Source organism: Hippopotamus amphibius, chromosome 8 (assembly GCF_030028045.1).
Source record: "Hippopotamus amphibius kiboko isolate mHipAmp2 chromosome 8, mHipAmp2.hap2, whole genome shotgun sequence".
NCBI classification, from domain to species: Eukaryota; Metazoa; Chordata; class Mammalia; order Artiodactyla; family Hippopotamidae; genus Hippopotamus; species Hippopotamus amphibius.
This window is the reverse complement of record NC_080193.1, coordinates 139,736,304-139,751,448: the sequence shown is the minus strand read 5'-3', so window position 1 is coordinate 139,751,448 and position 15,145 is coordinate 139,736,304.

Sequence of the window (15,145 nt, the reverse complement as noted above, 5' to 3'; positions counted from 1 at the left end):
GGGACACCAGAGAGCTGGATGCTAGTCCTGGTGATGCTCCCAACTTGCTGGGAGATCTTATCCAAGTCATTTAATTTCTTAGAGACTCGATTCCTTCGTTAGTAATACTAAGGTTCTATGACATGACCCTTGTCTCTCCCAGAGAACATATATTTTAACAAATTACAGAAGTACTATGAATTTAACATTTTAAAGTAGTCATTTTTAAGGGGGAAAAAACCCATCCTTCCTTGAAATCTAGATTCCATCTAAGTGATACTGTGAAGAAACAGAATGAGCTATGGTGAGGTGACTTGTGTAAATGATCTCATTCAGGAGGTACCGAGGGGACAGAGACTTGTCATTGCCAAGTAAGTCACATTTAAATTCCCTCAAGCCTTGAGAAATAATGTGAGGGAAAGTGCAAAAATAGCACAGTCATTCCTTTGGACCAAGGCAACTCCTAGGCCTCCTGAGAGCACCGCAGCTGTGTATTCATCTATATGCAAAGGGAAATAATAAGAATCCTCTATATTTGGCACGTGGTGCTCTTCCATATACCAGTGTGCTCATCTATCAATATATTTTATGCTGAGCCTTTTGGTGAGGAAAGATCACCATGCACACTGCCTCATGCACAGCTACACATATTGAAGGTGCTTTTTTTTCCCCCTGAAATATGGAAAACTGCAAGAGCACACAGCCACACTGAACCAACCAGAATGAAACTAGAGGCAGTTGTATCTGATTGAAACCGTGGAGAAAATTGAGATTGACAGCGTTGCAGGGCTAGAAGGTTAATGAGTCCATAGTCCTGCCTCCAGGCAGAACTGTCCTGAACCATTCCAGGCAAATGACAGCTCAGCCTCTTGGAAAAAAAAAATTTTTCATAACGTGCTTCGGTAACATATTCCATTGTCTAAAATGTCCTTATCCTCATAAAGTTCTGAAAGCAATACAAGTCCACATGCTTCTGTTTAATCTCCCTGTTGACAGATATATAGAATAATAAATTGACAGAAATGTCGAAGTTGCTGAGAGCTTTAGAGATGGGTCGCAGACGTGATTATCACCATCTTCCCAGAGACCTCAGAGGAGGGAATAATTAGCACATCTGTAGACTCTGGTTCTAGTTACAGTAATATTATGGTTCCAACTATTTGTTTTTTATAAATCAGATCTACTATTTATCATACATCACTAAATGAAATTTTGCCTTGCACTCCATAGCAAGAATCACAGATCGAGCAAACACTATCTGAGCTGAAGCAGGTAATCAAGGAATAAACTCTTACAAAAAATAACACAAAGGAAGTACAGACTGGTGTGCAAATAGACCCATACTTCTTTACTGATTTTGTTATAGTATTCCAATTTACGGATAGGTTCTTACATATAATGCTTCTAATAGATTATTGCCTCTTATGCCTCTGGCGTGAGGAATGATGAAGGTGTTGGTGGCATTATATAAAGATAAGTGTAGGCCATTGGCGGATCAGGGTTCAAATCCATTGTCTGCTACCTATCACCTGCATGAGTAAGCAGCGCAATCTGAGCCTTATTGCCCTCACCTGTAAGAGGAACTAATATCTATTTCACACCCATCTTGGAAGATAAAATGGGAAAACATTGGTAAAAGCACCTAGGACCTATCAGGCAGTAGAAGTGTTAGCTGACCACTAACCATGAATCTGGTCTGCCACATGCTTTCTTTCTTCTCCTCCATTCCTTAAAAGTTCGGAGACAGGGAGGATGGAGTGTGGGACAAACCCATCTCCTCTGAGTGTCACCAGGCTGTGTTTCTGCTTCCATGTGGTCTCTCTTCTGTTGCTTATCCCCATGCAAACTCATCAGGGGATGTCCCATAGGCACATAAAGGGTAAGAGCAAGGAGACCTTACGATGCGATGCTAGATTTTAACTTGATTTTTTAAAAATCTGCGCATGTTATGTTTGTACTAAGAACAAGTAGATGGAATTCAGATTCTAAAACACAATATTCATTTTTAGAAAGCCGTAATAGAACTGCTTTGTGCAAAGGATAAAAAGACTGATTCAAAGATAGACTGCTTTTTAGTTCACAGGAGTACACAATAAGAGGGACTATTATTCACTGTGAAGTAGAAATGCTAATATGTACAGGGTTTGAAATAGATTTAAATAATGTCTTATTATCAGAGAAATATGTTCTTATTACATAAAACAGATGTAGAGACATTTTAAGTTACCATTCCAATTTTATGATCCAGAAACGACTGATATTTGAGTACATTTTCTCTTTTCCTGCACATATTCTGACAAGCAGGACTGCTTTTAAGTTCCAGTTCTGCCGCTTCCTGGTTAGTTGGTGTTGGGCATATTACTTAGTTTCTTTAAGCATCTGTCACTGCATCTGAAAACTGGTATCCACTTCAAAGAGCTCTCGTGATGACTCGGGAAATGATGCATATGGAACACTCGGCACTGTGCACGGGACATAATAAGCATTCAGTCATGTCCGCTATTGTGATTATTCCCTTTGTTATATATTATTTTAAATGGAAAAATGACAATTCAAGGGGAGGAAATGAAGGTCACTAGCAAGCTATTTTGTCTTGAGCTCTTGGAGCCAGTGCAGTACAGAAAGATTTCTCATGCAACATCAGAGACAATTTATTGAATGCTTTACTATGTGCATACAGACACCAGGATGTAACTGATTCAGTCCTCACAACAGTCCTGAGATAGCTGGTATTACTACCTTAATTTTACAGATGAGTAAACTGAGTCAAAGACAGGTTAAATATAATAATATGCAAGTCTCACAGCTAAGTGACAATGTGGGGTTTGAATGCAATCAATCTAGTTCCAGAGTCCATTCTTGTAAACTGTTCGGCTGTGAGCCCTGTACTTGCCCAGCCTTAAGACTGAAGAAAGAGACAAGAATCAGCGACGGCGACGTGGATGGTTTAATGGATAGGGGAAATCTTATCCACGGTCCTACACCCCACTGTGGGCAGACAGTGGGCAGGACATGGCAGCAGTCTTCACTACCCAGGGGGAAAGGAAGCTACCATTTATAGGGGGGCTTGACGTCAGGTCGGCTCAGTTACCAGGGAGACCAGCAGCTGGGGCATGGGGCAAGCATGCAGGCTGTTAATTAGGCCCTATATTTAAGAGGATTGGACAGTCATGTGAGAGAAGCAGGGCCTGATTGAACTGGGGTGGGAGGGGGCATACCGAGAGCAAGAGAACAGCTATCTTGAATGGCCTGACCATGCACCCCACCCCTACATACCCTGCATGACCCTTCCGCTCTAGGTCCACTCGTCTCCCCTGATATCCGCGGAGTCAGGTATGCAGAGGTGCACTGCAACCAAATCCCACACATACAGAATAGACAACTGCAGCTAAAGAATAGAGGCCAAGAAATTCACAAGCTTTGGGGGCCACGTGCTTATCAGGCCAATTTCTCTCGAAGTCCAGAGGAGGATGACACACTCATCTCGCTACAGTGACCCAGCAATCAAACTCACTTTGCAGTGAAGCCACCATAGTCACCCGGTCCACAGACAGATCCCCTCCACTTGGACCAAGGACTAAAAGTAAGATGTTTAACGGGCACAATACAGGGAAGATCACGACCGCTAAGTGAAACACGAGCCGTAACACCCTTCCGAGTTGCCACCTCTACCTGTGGTTTTCGTCCTGGCCTGCGGTACCATCCCGCCTGTCCACCCTCACTGCCCACAGCCAGGGCCGAATGATGAAGGAGCGGAGTAACACACCGCGTGGCTAACGTGGTGGTGCCTTTCTCCAGCAGGGAGCACGGATTAATTACTGCTGTGGTCCTAGGTGGGGCCGGGAGGAGACAGGTGAGATCCGTAAGCCCCTTTCTAGTCCTAGTCACCTCACGGAGCGGGGGCAAACCCAAACCACTGGGGCTTTACCTGCCAGTCCCAGGGCCATTTTATGATGTGTTCCCCCGGTGCCAGCTCCTGTGGCAAAGGCAAAATCGAGTTAGGGTCCTCACTGATAATGGGCAGTGGTCCTTGGGCCCTGTGGTAGGCAACAGTCGAGCTCGGACTGTGTGGAGCAGCTGCCCCTGGGTTAACACGGTGACAGCTCCGGGAAGGTCGCTCCCGGGCTCAGTCCACATGTTGGGAGAGTGGATTTCCTGTCTTACTCGTCGTTTATCCCGACAGCAGTGGGACTGTAAGGCGGGTGGAAATGCCAGCCTCTATCACTTTCACTGGCCCATCCGTTAACTTCACCGGCAAGAAAGCGGATTCCTTGGTTCTTATCAATGTCCACGGTGGAGGGGGCGGGGTCTGTATATGATGCACTGCTCTTCTAGATCCCGAATAATGTTTTCTGAGGTTGCTACACGACTAGGATAGACCTCTGGTAATATCTTCCACTGGTTGGAACGCACTGTAGGCTGCGTTTAGTCATGGTTCCATCACACTACATCATTGCTCCGCCCCATTCCGTAGCTGGGACCTGAAGAACAAGGTACTCTTATTATTTTGCTATTGTCACAGGCCCCTAACAAACCCTCCTGAGTAACGGGCCATGTCCCATTCACAAGCCTGTCCCTGAGTGAATATCCCTGAAACGTGTCTTGCTTAGAGGTGGTGGGGCAGGGATGTGCTCATCCCACCCAGCTAGGTAAGAGCCAGGTATCTGAGAACCCGTGTCCTGGCGGGTCATCTGTACTCACCAGACATCCCTGTGCACTCAGAGGAGTCACGAGCACGGGGCTGCTACTTTTCAACTGGGAAGAGCCTCTGAGGTTAAGAGGATTTCATCAATATAATGGAAGAGAAAGACGTCTCTCCAGGTGAACAGCTGCCACAGGGCCCCACACACTAGTGGAGGCCACCTTACCCCGCAACTTTCTGCTCCTCGTCCTTCTTTCCCTGACATCTCAGCACTCCTGGCAGTTTCCTCGGCCACCTGGCTGGCTCACTAGTTGTTAGGCTACAAGCCTTGTACTCATCCAGCCTCAGAAAGACTGAAGAAAAAGTCTGTAGTTGGCTGCAGAGACACCAATGGTTTACCAGATAGGAGATCTTACATGTCTGAAGCAAGGTCCCTGAGCGACACCCCAGTGTGTGCTGTGCCCGGCAGACAGCGTGCAGGAGAGGCCAGCAGTCTTTGCTACCTGGTGGGGTGGGGGTGGGGTGGGGAGGAGGGGGCGGGATGGGGAGGAGAGGGTGGGGAGGTCATCTCAGTTACCACGGAGACCAGCAGCTGGAGCATGGGGCAAGCACCTAGGCAGTTAACTAGGCCCTATAATTAAGAGGATTGGAGAGTCATGTGAGCCAAGCAGGGCCTGGTTGGGCAGGGGATGTACAGAGAGCCAGGGGATAGCCATCTTGAGTGGCCTGATCTTATGTAAACGGATAAAGGAGAGTTTAATATTGAGCAGATATTTTTGTAAATATTATAGTTTAAGTCAAACATTCTAAGAAGCACTTAAGTTTTTACAGTTTAATTGCAATTAATTATAAAATGACTGGACAGATAAATACCAGGAAAAGAATTAGATAGATGCCCTATTCTTTCAGAAAGAACGTTTTGCAATATTCCCAAGTGGCTTCTTACGCCCATCCAGAAAAGTTACAGGGCCTCACATTGGATCCATTTCTTCTGAACTTTGTAGGTAGCTAGAAATGGTTAGGCAGAAAGCAGTGTTCTTGGAAAAATAGATTTGTATTATCCTTGGAAACAGACTGTGTTGCAAGAAAGTCTTTGGCATGAAACGAGGCTGAGTATACACAGTTGTCTCTCAGATGGTGTGGGTTTGGAAACATAAGTGGACAAGCCAAACCCTTTAAGTCTTCCTTTTCCTTTGAATTGAATTCCAGAATGTGTTTTTTATGTTACTGTGTAGCATTTGTGTTTATGCTTATTTATTCCTGCATAATATTTCATTGAGTGGATATGGCTATTGAATGAAAACAAGATCCCTGAACCATTCCAAACTAACTTAAAAGTTCCATGCTTTCCAAGTTCATCTACTTATCCCTTTTAGACAGTGAGGAAAACATCCCAAAGCATGGGTGTGGTCAAATGATAAGGCAAAACTGCTGTCAAATTTTGGGGAAAACTGATATGTCCAAATATTGCCGATGAAAGTGTAAATTTGTATATTCCTTTTAGAAAACAATTTGGCAACATTTACAAAGTGCACTATAAATGTTCATAATATTTGGCACAGTTCCCCCATCCCTGTGAGTTTATCCTAAGGCAATAATTAAAAAGGAAAAAAAAATCCATAAATGGAGAGAAAATTCAAATGTAGCGTTAATTATAAATAAAACCTAAGGCGCATACTGATTGTTCAACAGTAGACAAATAGATAAGTAAACACCCATGGAATATTTTGTTCTCTGAAATAATTATAAACATGAACTGTATAAGAACATAGAAAAACAAAACAATAAAAAGCAGAGCACTAAATGATCTGTTTACTTTGATTATACTATGTGATGTGAATAAACTAGAAGGTAACATTGAATAACGGAAGCAATGGTGTTAAAGTAGGAGGAAGGACTAGGTGATTTTTTTTTGTAAATTTCTTTAAATGTTGCTTGACATATGCAGAACAATTAACAAATAAGATAAATAAATGGATGAAGAGTTTTCTTTGCTATTAGAAGAGCAGGTAGATCTTCCTCTTTCCACCCCCAGTGACAGAAACCAACCAACCAAACACATCAAAAACAAAACTCCTTGCCTTCAAGGAGAGCTGCTATGTTTATAGCTTACATCTCTGACATAGCCACTCCGGTGAGAAAAGAGACTAGGAACAAACTTCTGGAGTAGGGTCTTCAATTTGCAGTAAGATTTCACTTCAAGAAATCATACTCTTCTTCCTTTTTTCCTTCCTCCTTCCCTCCCTCCCTCCCTTTTTACCTTGAAATATAACAGACATTTATATTGCTCCTTTCCTCCTTCCTCTTACAAATTTCTTTCCTTGATCATCAACATGGCTTTAAGGTCCCCTTTTCAATACTTTTTAGTACATTTTTTTTCTTTACTTTTCATCTTGATATAATTGTTTTACCCTTTATTTCTATATATTATTTACAGTTAATTCACTAATGCACTTTTACTCTCACCCTGTTTTGTGTTTCTCTTGAAGATACCCTGGCTGACTAACTATTGATATAATTTCATTTTCAGTAGTGGACATAAATAAAGGTCAACTCAACTCCAGCTCTTAAGTCACACTTTTATTGCTAATTGTTTAAGGCTAAGTTTATGGTTATGGTTAAATAATTTCTCAGAAGAACTAAATGATAATGGCTTTGTGTCATTGAGAACATCTAATTATTCCTGTCTTTTATTCAAATTCTGTTATAAATGGAGTAAATGCTTTAGATTTTCTTATATTTATACAGTATAAATAAATGCCTTGTGGGAAAATTGACTGTACTTTTTCACTTTTTTTTAGAATAGTTTTTGTCACCTAGTGTATGTAGTTTTTTTATAGTTGAATAATATTTCTATTTTTCATTTGTGTTGGAGTAAACTAGCCAGGTATCTGCTGCTTAGTCTGTTTGCAGTGATTATATCTTCATTTTGTGTTGCTGGTGATTTATTTTCTGAATTATTCATATTGAACCATTTTCAGTCCAAGTGGATCACTGCCCTACAGCACTTTTCAATACCAGATATTATTACAAAACATGCTTTTCCAAATGGGAGTGTAACTGTTACATTTCTCTGTTTCTCTGTTTGGTGGGTGACATGTAAGTCATGTCTCTCTGTTTTCATAGGTAAAATGTAAGGGTACTTGTGAAGATTAATTTAACCATCATAGGTGAACACTTGAGCAGTGTCATCATAAAATAATATGCAAATACTTCACCTTCATTTAGCAATACTCACCAAGAACCTGCTATGTATTAGGCTCAACGTGGGGTCCTGGGATACAGCAGGAAGCAAAACCCTACCTTCTTCGCATCCTGTGCTCTTCACCTGCAAAACAGGAAACTGACTTTATAAGGTTCCTTTTAGGTGTACAGTCTCTAATTAATCTGATTGTTTTTACTTCAAGCATCATAAAAGATTATCCATTTTAGTAAATGCAAAAATTTTTTTTAAAAACTAAGATATTTTAGGTGATACCTGGTTTACCATGGGAGACTGGTGAATGTTAGCGTTATCTTTGAATATGACTACAGATGAGTGTATTTATATTCTCAAATATATGTGTATTGCACAAAGGAATTTAAATTGTAGGTTGCCCTGTGTGCTCAGAAAATTGAACAAAAGCAATGAAACATGATAAATATAACACAACAGAAGTCAGAGGATTTTACACATAGACTAAACCCATTTTCTGAAAAATTCAGTGCGTCCATTAAATATTTCTACTACCACGATACTGAGATGAGAGGATGGCCTTATGGTATTACACATGGCCTCTTCAGAAAATCCAGTATTAAAAATTCTAAATGCATAAGAGAACTAAGTGCATTAGTTCCATGTTACACGAGTCGTTGGTCAGTTTTCTTTAAAAGGAACCATTTATGATCCCTCCACAAGTATATTTGGGACATGATTCCATGTACGAATTTCCATTTCTGCACAGTTTCTCAGTAACAAATCTGTTGTGTAAAGCATGGTCCACTTGTAATCTTCTTATACCATTCTAAGCTAAGCTGAGTAGCCTCAAGGTCATTCAGATTGGTTTTGACTTCTGTGTAAAGATGGCCCCAAGCTATTTAAGGAATATCTGGCTGCTGGAGAGCTTGGAGCCAAACCTGTGGTTCATCACTAGCACGTGTATGCTTTTTAGACATTAAGCTCACTCCTGGCTCATTCTTATTTTTCCTTTACCTTGTTTAAAAAAAACATATTAATTACAAAGTTTTAAAAATTTTTACATGTGAAATAAACTCTCAGTAATCTACCCTAAATTGTTTTGGGTGCAGATCTAGATATAAATAAGTAAAGAGGGGCTAAATAATTTCTGTGATTATTAGGAAACCCCAAATGCCAGAATTATGAAATAGCCGCTTGCTTTAATTGTGTTTGTGCTAAAATATCCAAAATGAATAACCATTAAAAAAGCATCACTTTTTAACAGACAGTGAGTCATGTGTGAGTAAACACAAAGAGCTAGCATGGCTAAATGACTTACTGAAATACATAGTTTACTTGAAGTAATCCTAACAGTACTTATTTGTAAATTAAATTCTAAACAGTATATGAATCTCATAAATAGACTGACATTTCAAAAACTGCTTCAATCTTTAAAATGGTACATTAAAGCTGATTTACTGCGTGATTCTCATGAAAATACCTATGACATCTACGTTAACACACAGTGAAAGGACAGTAATCAGTGAAACGCCTCATTTCCATGTGAATCAACAGTGGTGCACTGCTAATGTAACACTCAATTACATCATGTTTAATTTATGTGGAAATGTTTGGATATGCTTAAAATGTCTGTGGTAAATCATTTTGGGATCTTAATTGAACAGTTTTCTGTGATAAATTACTCTGCAAACACTGAAATAATATTCTTACATAACTACCAATTTATTTTGAAAGATTCCAACAACCCCAAATCATAACGTTATCTTCTTCGTATGATACAAAGCCTGAATCCTTCGGGAATTTATTTTCCTTTTTGGTAGCAAATAATTTTAACATTCAGGAAATGCTTATTTCCATCCCTAGCTTGGTTATTGTTTTTTGAAACTCAAAATATCTATGTTATTTTAATATACTAAATATTGTGGTAAGCTATAGTCTCTTCAATAATGAAAAGTGCTTAGAATTAAAAATCTGACACTCTTTTCCCCAATAATAAGCTACTTAATTTAATATACTAAAGTGGTAATGCTCTATTTTCATACTCAATTACTTTATTATTAAGAATACTTAAGAAAGGAGTTCATTTTCATGGTGGAGACTAGTTGAAATGTCATTATTATAGTTAATTCAGAAAAGATTTTATGTGAAGCTGAGAAATAAATATTTTTAATTATAAAAATATTATGATACTAAAATTAATAATTCCCCATGTTACTACCATTTACTGCCTGATAAAATGTTTAAATTAAATGTTTAAGTCAAATAAATTCTATTTTCAAATTTTATATGCCTGTTTACTTGAAATATAATAATTCTTCCTAGAACTATAATTAAAGTAATATAATTTAATTAAAATTGATACAAATTGATATTATTCCAATAGTTATAAAGTTAAATTGGACTATGATTTTTCCATCATTTTCCAGAAAAATGAGTCAACAGCAAATTTGGAGACTGTACCAATCAGAGTTCTTGGCTGCAAACAAACAAACAAATGGCAACAGCAACAAAGCAATATGATAGGGCAAAAGTAATCACGGGTTCTCCAGCTGAGGCCTTCACTGAATTCTGTGACTCCCTTCCTCCACCACACTTTCTTTTGCCTTCAGCTTGAATCTCAATGGGGTATGATTCTTTACCCAATATGGTGGTGGATCTGAGCCCCTGGTAGCCTTGCTAAGTCAGGTTGCAGTATATTGACATTTTCTTCTACCCACAGCTGTGACAGTAAGTCTACTTTGCCTTAAGGGGAACAGACAAACACAGCAACACAGCAACAACAGCAATGATCTTTTCTCTCTAGATTTTTGTTTTTTGCCTGCTTCCATAGGCCACGAAGGACCCAAACTGATTAGGTGCAGCCTTAGCTTCCAGTTCAAAGGAATTGTAATTCTCATGTTACTATTTCATTAGAATCCAAAATCAAAAGGATAGAAAGCAAACAATTGGCAAGCGAGTCAGTAAATATAATCCTGAGAACCTCCATCCCAGTTTCAAACCCTACAACTCCAGACTTGGATAGTCTAACCAAGTGGAAAAAGAACTCCATGTGGCAATCATTTGTTCAAAATGTAAACCATATTCTGCAGGACAACACATCAACCCCCCATGCTGTTGACTCCCGGGTGAAGCTTATCTGACTCAGTGACTAGTTCCTTCTAGTAATGGGGTATGCAATAGTATCAATGAATCCCTTGAACATTAACCCATTGCCTTCCTTGTTTCCATAAAAACTGAGTTCCTTTAAACTGAAGCTATTTAGTGTGGGGTACCATCGCCTTGCATAAGGCAAGCAATTAATCTACAGATGCTGTAATGATGGAGAAAAATGATCAGGGAAAGCAAAAACAAATTCAGAATAAATACCTACTGCAATAGGGAAAAACTGCTGCTCACTGCTCCCCATCCCATAAAGATGATAGGTATCCCGTGTAGACAACTTGACATCAAATTGTTCTTTGGTCTCTCTAGGTATAATGCATTTTAGAAGCCCATGGTCAGTTACTGATACTAGCAAATGGAGTGTTCACTGTAGCCAGACGGCCACTGATAAGAACTCCATGTTGTTGAAACCATGGATAATCTTCATTCCCTCTATGAAAAACATTTGCTTCATGAATCCGCTGGCATTGCTGAGAAAGGAGGTTAACCTATATTTACTGAACGGGCCACTTTATCCACACTAGAGGCTTTGTGGTGAACATATAACGTCCCAAGAAATGTACCCACCTCATGAGACCTCATATCTGTTCAACATAACCCTTTCTGCAAACTCCCTCCATAATCTTCCAACTCTGCTCTTCCCAACTGCCTGGCCATCCAACTAGTTCATTAGCCACTGAATTGGTATAGGTTCTTGTTCTGATTATCTTTGCTGCATATAAAATCAACCCACAATTTAGTGGCTTAAAACAATCATTCTATTATGATCATGGATTATGTAGGTATTCAAGTGGAACACTGGGGATGGCTTTCCCCTGTTCTAGGATGTCTCCTGCATCAGTTAGGAAGTCTTGAGCCTGGGAATGACTCAATGACTATAGGCTGGAACCACCTGGAGCCTCCTTCACTCACATATCTAGTACCTAGACTAGGCTGACTCGAGGATAAGGACTGGTGACTGAAATAATTACACGTGGCTTCTCTTGGCAACTACGTAGCATGACAGCCACAGGGTGGTAGGATTTCATTCCCAGTGACCACAGGAAATAAGCTAATTAGCTGTTTCACTTCTGCATACTAGAATCAGGCAGATCTAAATTCTGTCTCTAAAATGACTAGATTGTTAAATTCCTTCACCCTCAGTGAAGCCAAATAAAAGCCCTGGATCCTGCCAATTTCACCAAGGTTCTGTGCTGCAATTCACTACTGGTAACAATTTCTGTTTACCTCAGAGTTTTGGTTGCACAGCAGAAACTGTCTCTGATCCTACTAAGCAGAAAAGGACTTCACTGGAAGAAAAAAGGTTGGCTCAGTCCGTAAGGGGGCTAAAGAACCAAGCTCAGAAAAGGGGCCTGCATTAGAGACTGGGAAGTATAGTATGTAGCTAACCTTGTATCTCAGGATCAGCCTGGATAGAACATTTCCACCAGCAGTGCCACCACTGGATCCTCCTGCTGTGGCCAGCATGCCAGCCTACCACTGCTGTGACTGACTTCATTGCCTCCAGAACAACCCCTGACTACCCCTGATTTTGTCACTTTCTACGGATCCAATATTCCCATATAGACCTTCCTGCTGGCCAAATCTAAGTGACGTGTCTGCATGTTAGCTCTTGGGGGTGAGAAGAGGGGAGGGATGCTCCTTCTACTTCCCTAGAGGGAAGTGGGGCTCTGTCTCGCCACATTTACACAACAGGATTCCCACCAAATAAAAAGGGGGCTCAGACTATGGGCAGACAAAAATAAAGCATATACTTATTGAACATGCTTAATCTGACTATTTAACAATTAAAATGAATGAATGGGTGAGTTAGCAGTAAGAAAATTAGTTCAAGCAACTACTTTAATAAAAAGAGCCCCCAAATATACAAACAGCTCACGCAGCTCAATATCAAAAAAAACAAACAACACAATCAAAAAATGGGCAGAAGACCTAAATAGCTCACCAAGAAGGACATACAGATGGCCAAGGGGCACATGAAAGGATGCTCAACATCACTAATTATTAGAGAAATGAAAATCAAAACTACAATGAGGTATCACCTCACACCAGTCAGAATGGCCATCATCAAAAAATCTATAAACAATAAATGTTGGAGAGGGTGTAGCCATTGTGGAGAACAGTATGGAGGTTCCTCAAAAAACTAAAAAGAGAATTATCATATGAGCCAGCAATCCTATTACTTGGCATATACCCTGAGAACACCGTAATTCAAAAGGACACATGTACCCCAATGTTCATTGCAGCACTATTTACAATAGCCAGGTCATGGAAGCAACCTAAATGTCCATTGACAGATGAACAGATAAAGAAGATGTGGTACATATATACAATGGAATATTACTCGGCCATAAAAAGGAATGAAATTGGGTCATTTGTAGAGATATGGATGGACCCAGAGTCTGTCATACAGAGTGAAGTAAGCCAGAAAGAGAAAAACAAATATCATATATTAACGCGTATGTATGGAATCTAGAAACATGGTACAGATGAACCTATTTCCAGGGCAGGAATAGATGCAAATGTAGAGAATGGACATGTAGACATAGGGAGGGAGAGGACGGTGGGATGAACTGGGAGATTAGGACTGATATACATACACTACCATGTGTAAAACAGATAGCTAGTGGGAACCTGCTGTATAGCACAGGGAGCTCAGCTCGGTGTTCTGTGATGACGTAGATGGGTGGGATGTGGGGGTGGTAGGAGGGAGGTCCAAGACGGAGGGGATATATGTCTACATATAGCTGATTCACTTCATTGTACAGCAGAAACTTACATACCATTGTAAAGCAATTACACTCCAAAAAAAAAAAAAAAAAAAAGCCCCAAGCTTCTAGTCTTAGTGTTGTTGTGTGACTGGGTAAATCATTTAACCTCTCGAGTTCTCTTTTCTCATGTATAATATGAGGGTTTGGCCTCTGATCTCTGATTTTTACTATAACTAACTTCTTTTTAAAAATTATTGTTAGTGTTATTTGCAGAGACTCATCCACATGGTGGAGCCATATGCCTAGGACTTGGCAGTACCCACTGCACTAGTTTTATAATATAAAAGAAACTCTTAGTAAATAAAGTTGGCTAATTTTTTTGAAGTTACAAATGGGTTGTTTTAATGTGTGTATATAATGAAAGATTATTGAACAAAGCTTGGTTAAATTTAATGGTTATGCATCCAATTTTCCATTTTGTGTGCAGAAATTTGGGGATTTTTTTTTTTGAACATAGTCTCATTTTGTTTTCTGAACTCCAACACAGCTTCATTGTCTGGAGATAGCCTATAGCCTGCAAAACAGCAAATTCAAGAAACACCCTCCCCAAAAGAGTGTGGGTTCTTGGTACAGAAATCTTTTCATGAGAGACTTGGTTCCAAGGTTCCCCATGAGGAAATTTGGGGAATTTCCATTTAATTTCTCTCATCTGAGTCATTCCTTCAGTGCCCTAGATGTCACCTCTGAGGATGATCCAACCTTTTCAAGACAACACAGAGTCTTTTCTCTCCTCTTTGGGAAAGATCATAAGTATGCTTTGGAGGGAGAGATGATGACACTCCAGACTGTCTGGCTTCCCCTTTCACAGTGATTTTAGGGAGTCTCTCAAGCTTACAGGGAATCCCCCTGGATCCATCTTTTGGCAGCCAATACTGAACCAAGAGCAAATCTTCAGAGAAGACTTCTCTCACAGTGGCTCTCACAGTCCATCCCTCACAGCAGAGCAATGCTTTATAAATTCAGTGAAGCATGTTTCCATTTTGGACAAAAATATGATTGGCCAAAATTCTGCACAGTTGGCTATACCATAGCATGGATCCAAATTTCCAAACAGGCTTATGACAGAAAAATCAGACAACTGGAACAGGCATTCAGCAATGGGTGCTCATTTAGCAACAAGAAGTTCCCATACTTGGGGACTTTTGGTTTTATTTATCCGACTTGAGTCATGTCTGTGTAAGGGAAATTCCTAGTGAGGTCCTGGATGTGACCACTGGGTGTGCTCCAGTTTCCCCAAGCCAACACCAGGTCAAAGCAGGACCTCATTCAGTGAAGCTTACCGTCAGACTGGCTCCCACACTCTTGCTGTGGGACTGGCTTCATGGTTACAGGGAAGTGTGCACAGCAGGAATATGCACTCAGAAGTTGCTTTCCGACCGGCTATATAAAACCCCCATATTATGGCAGACAATG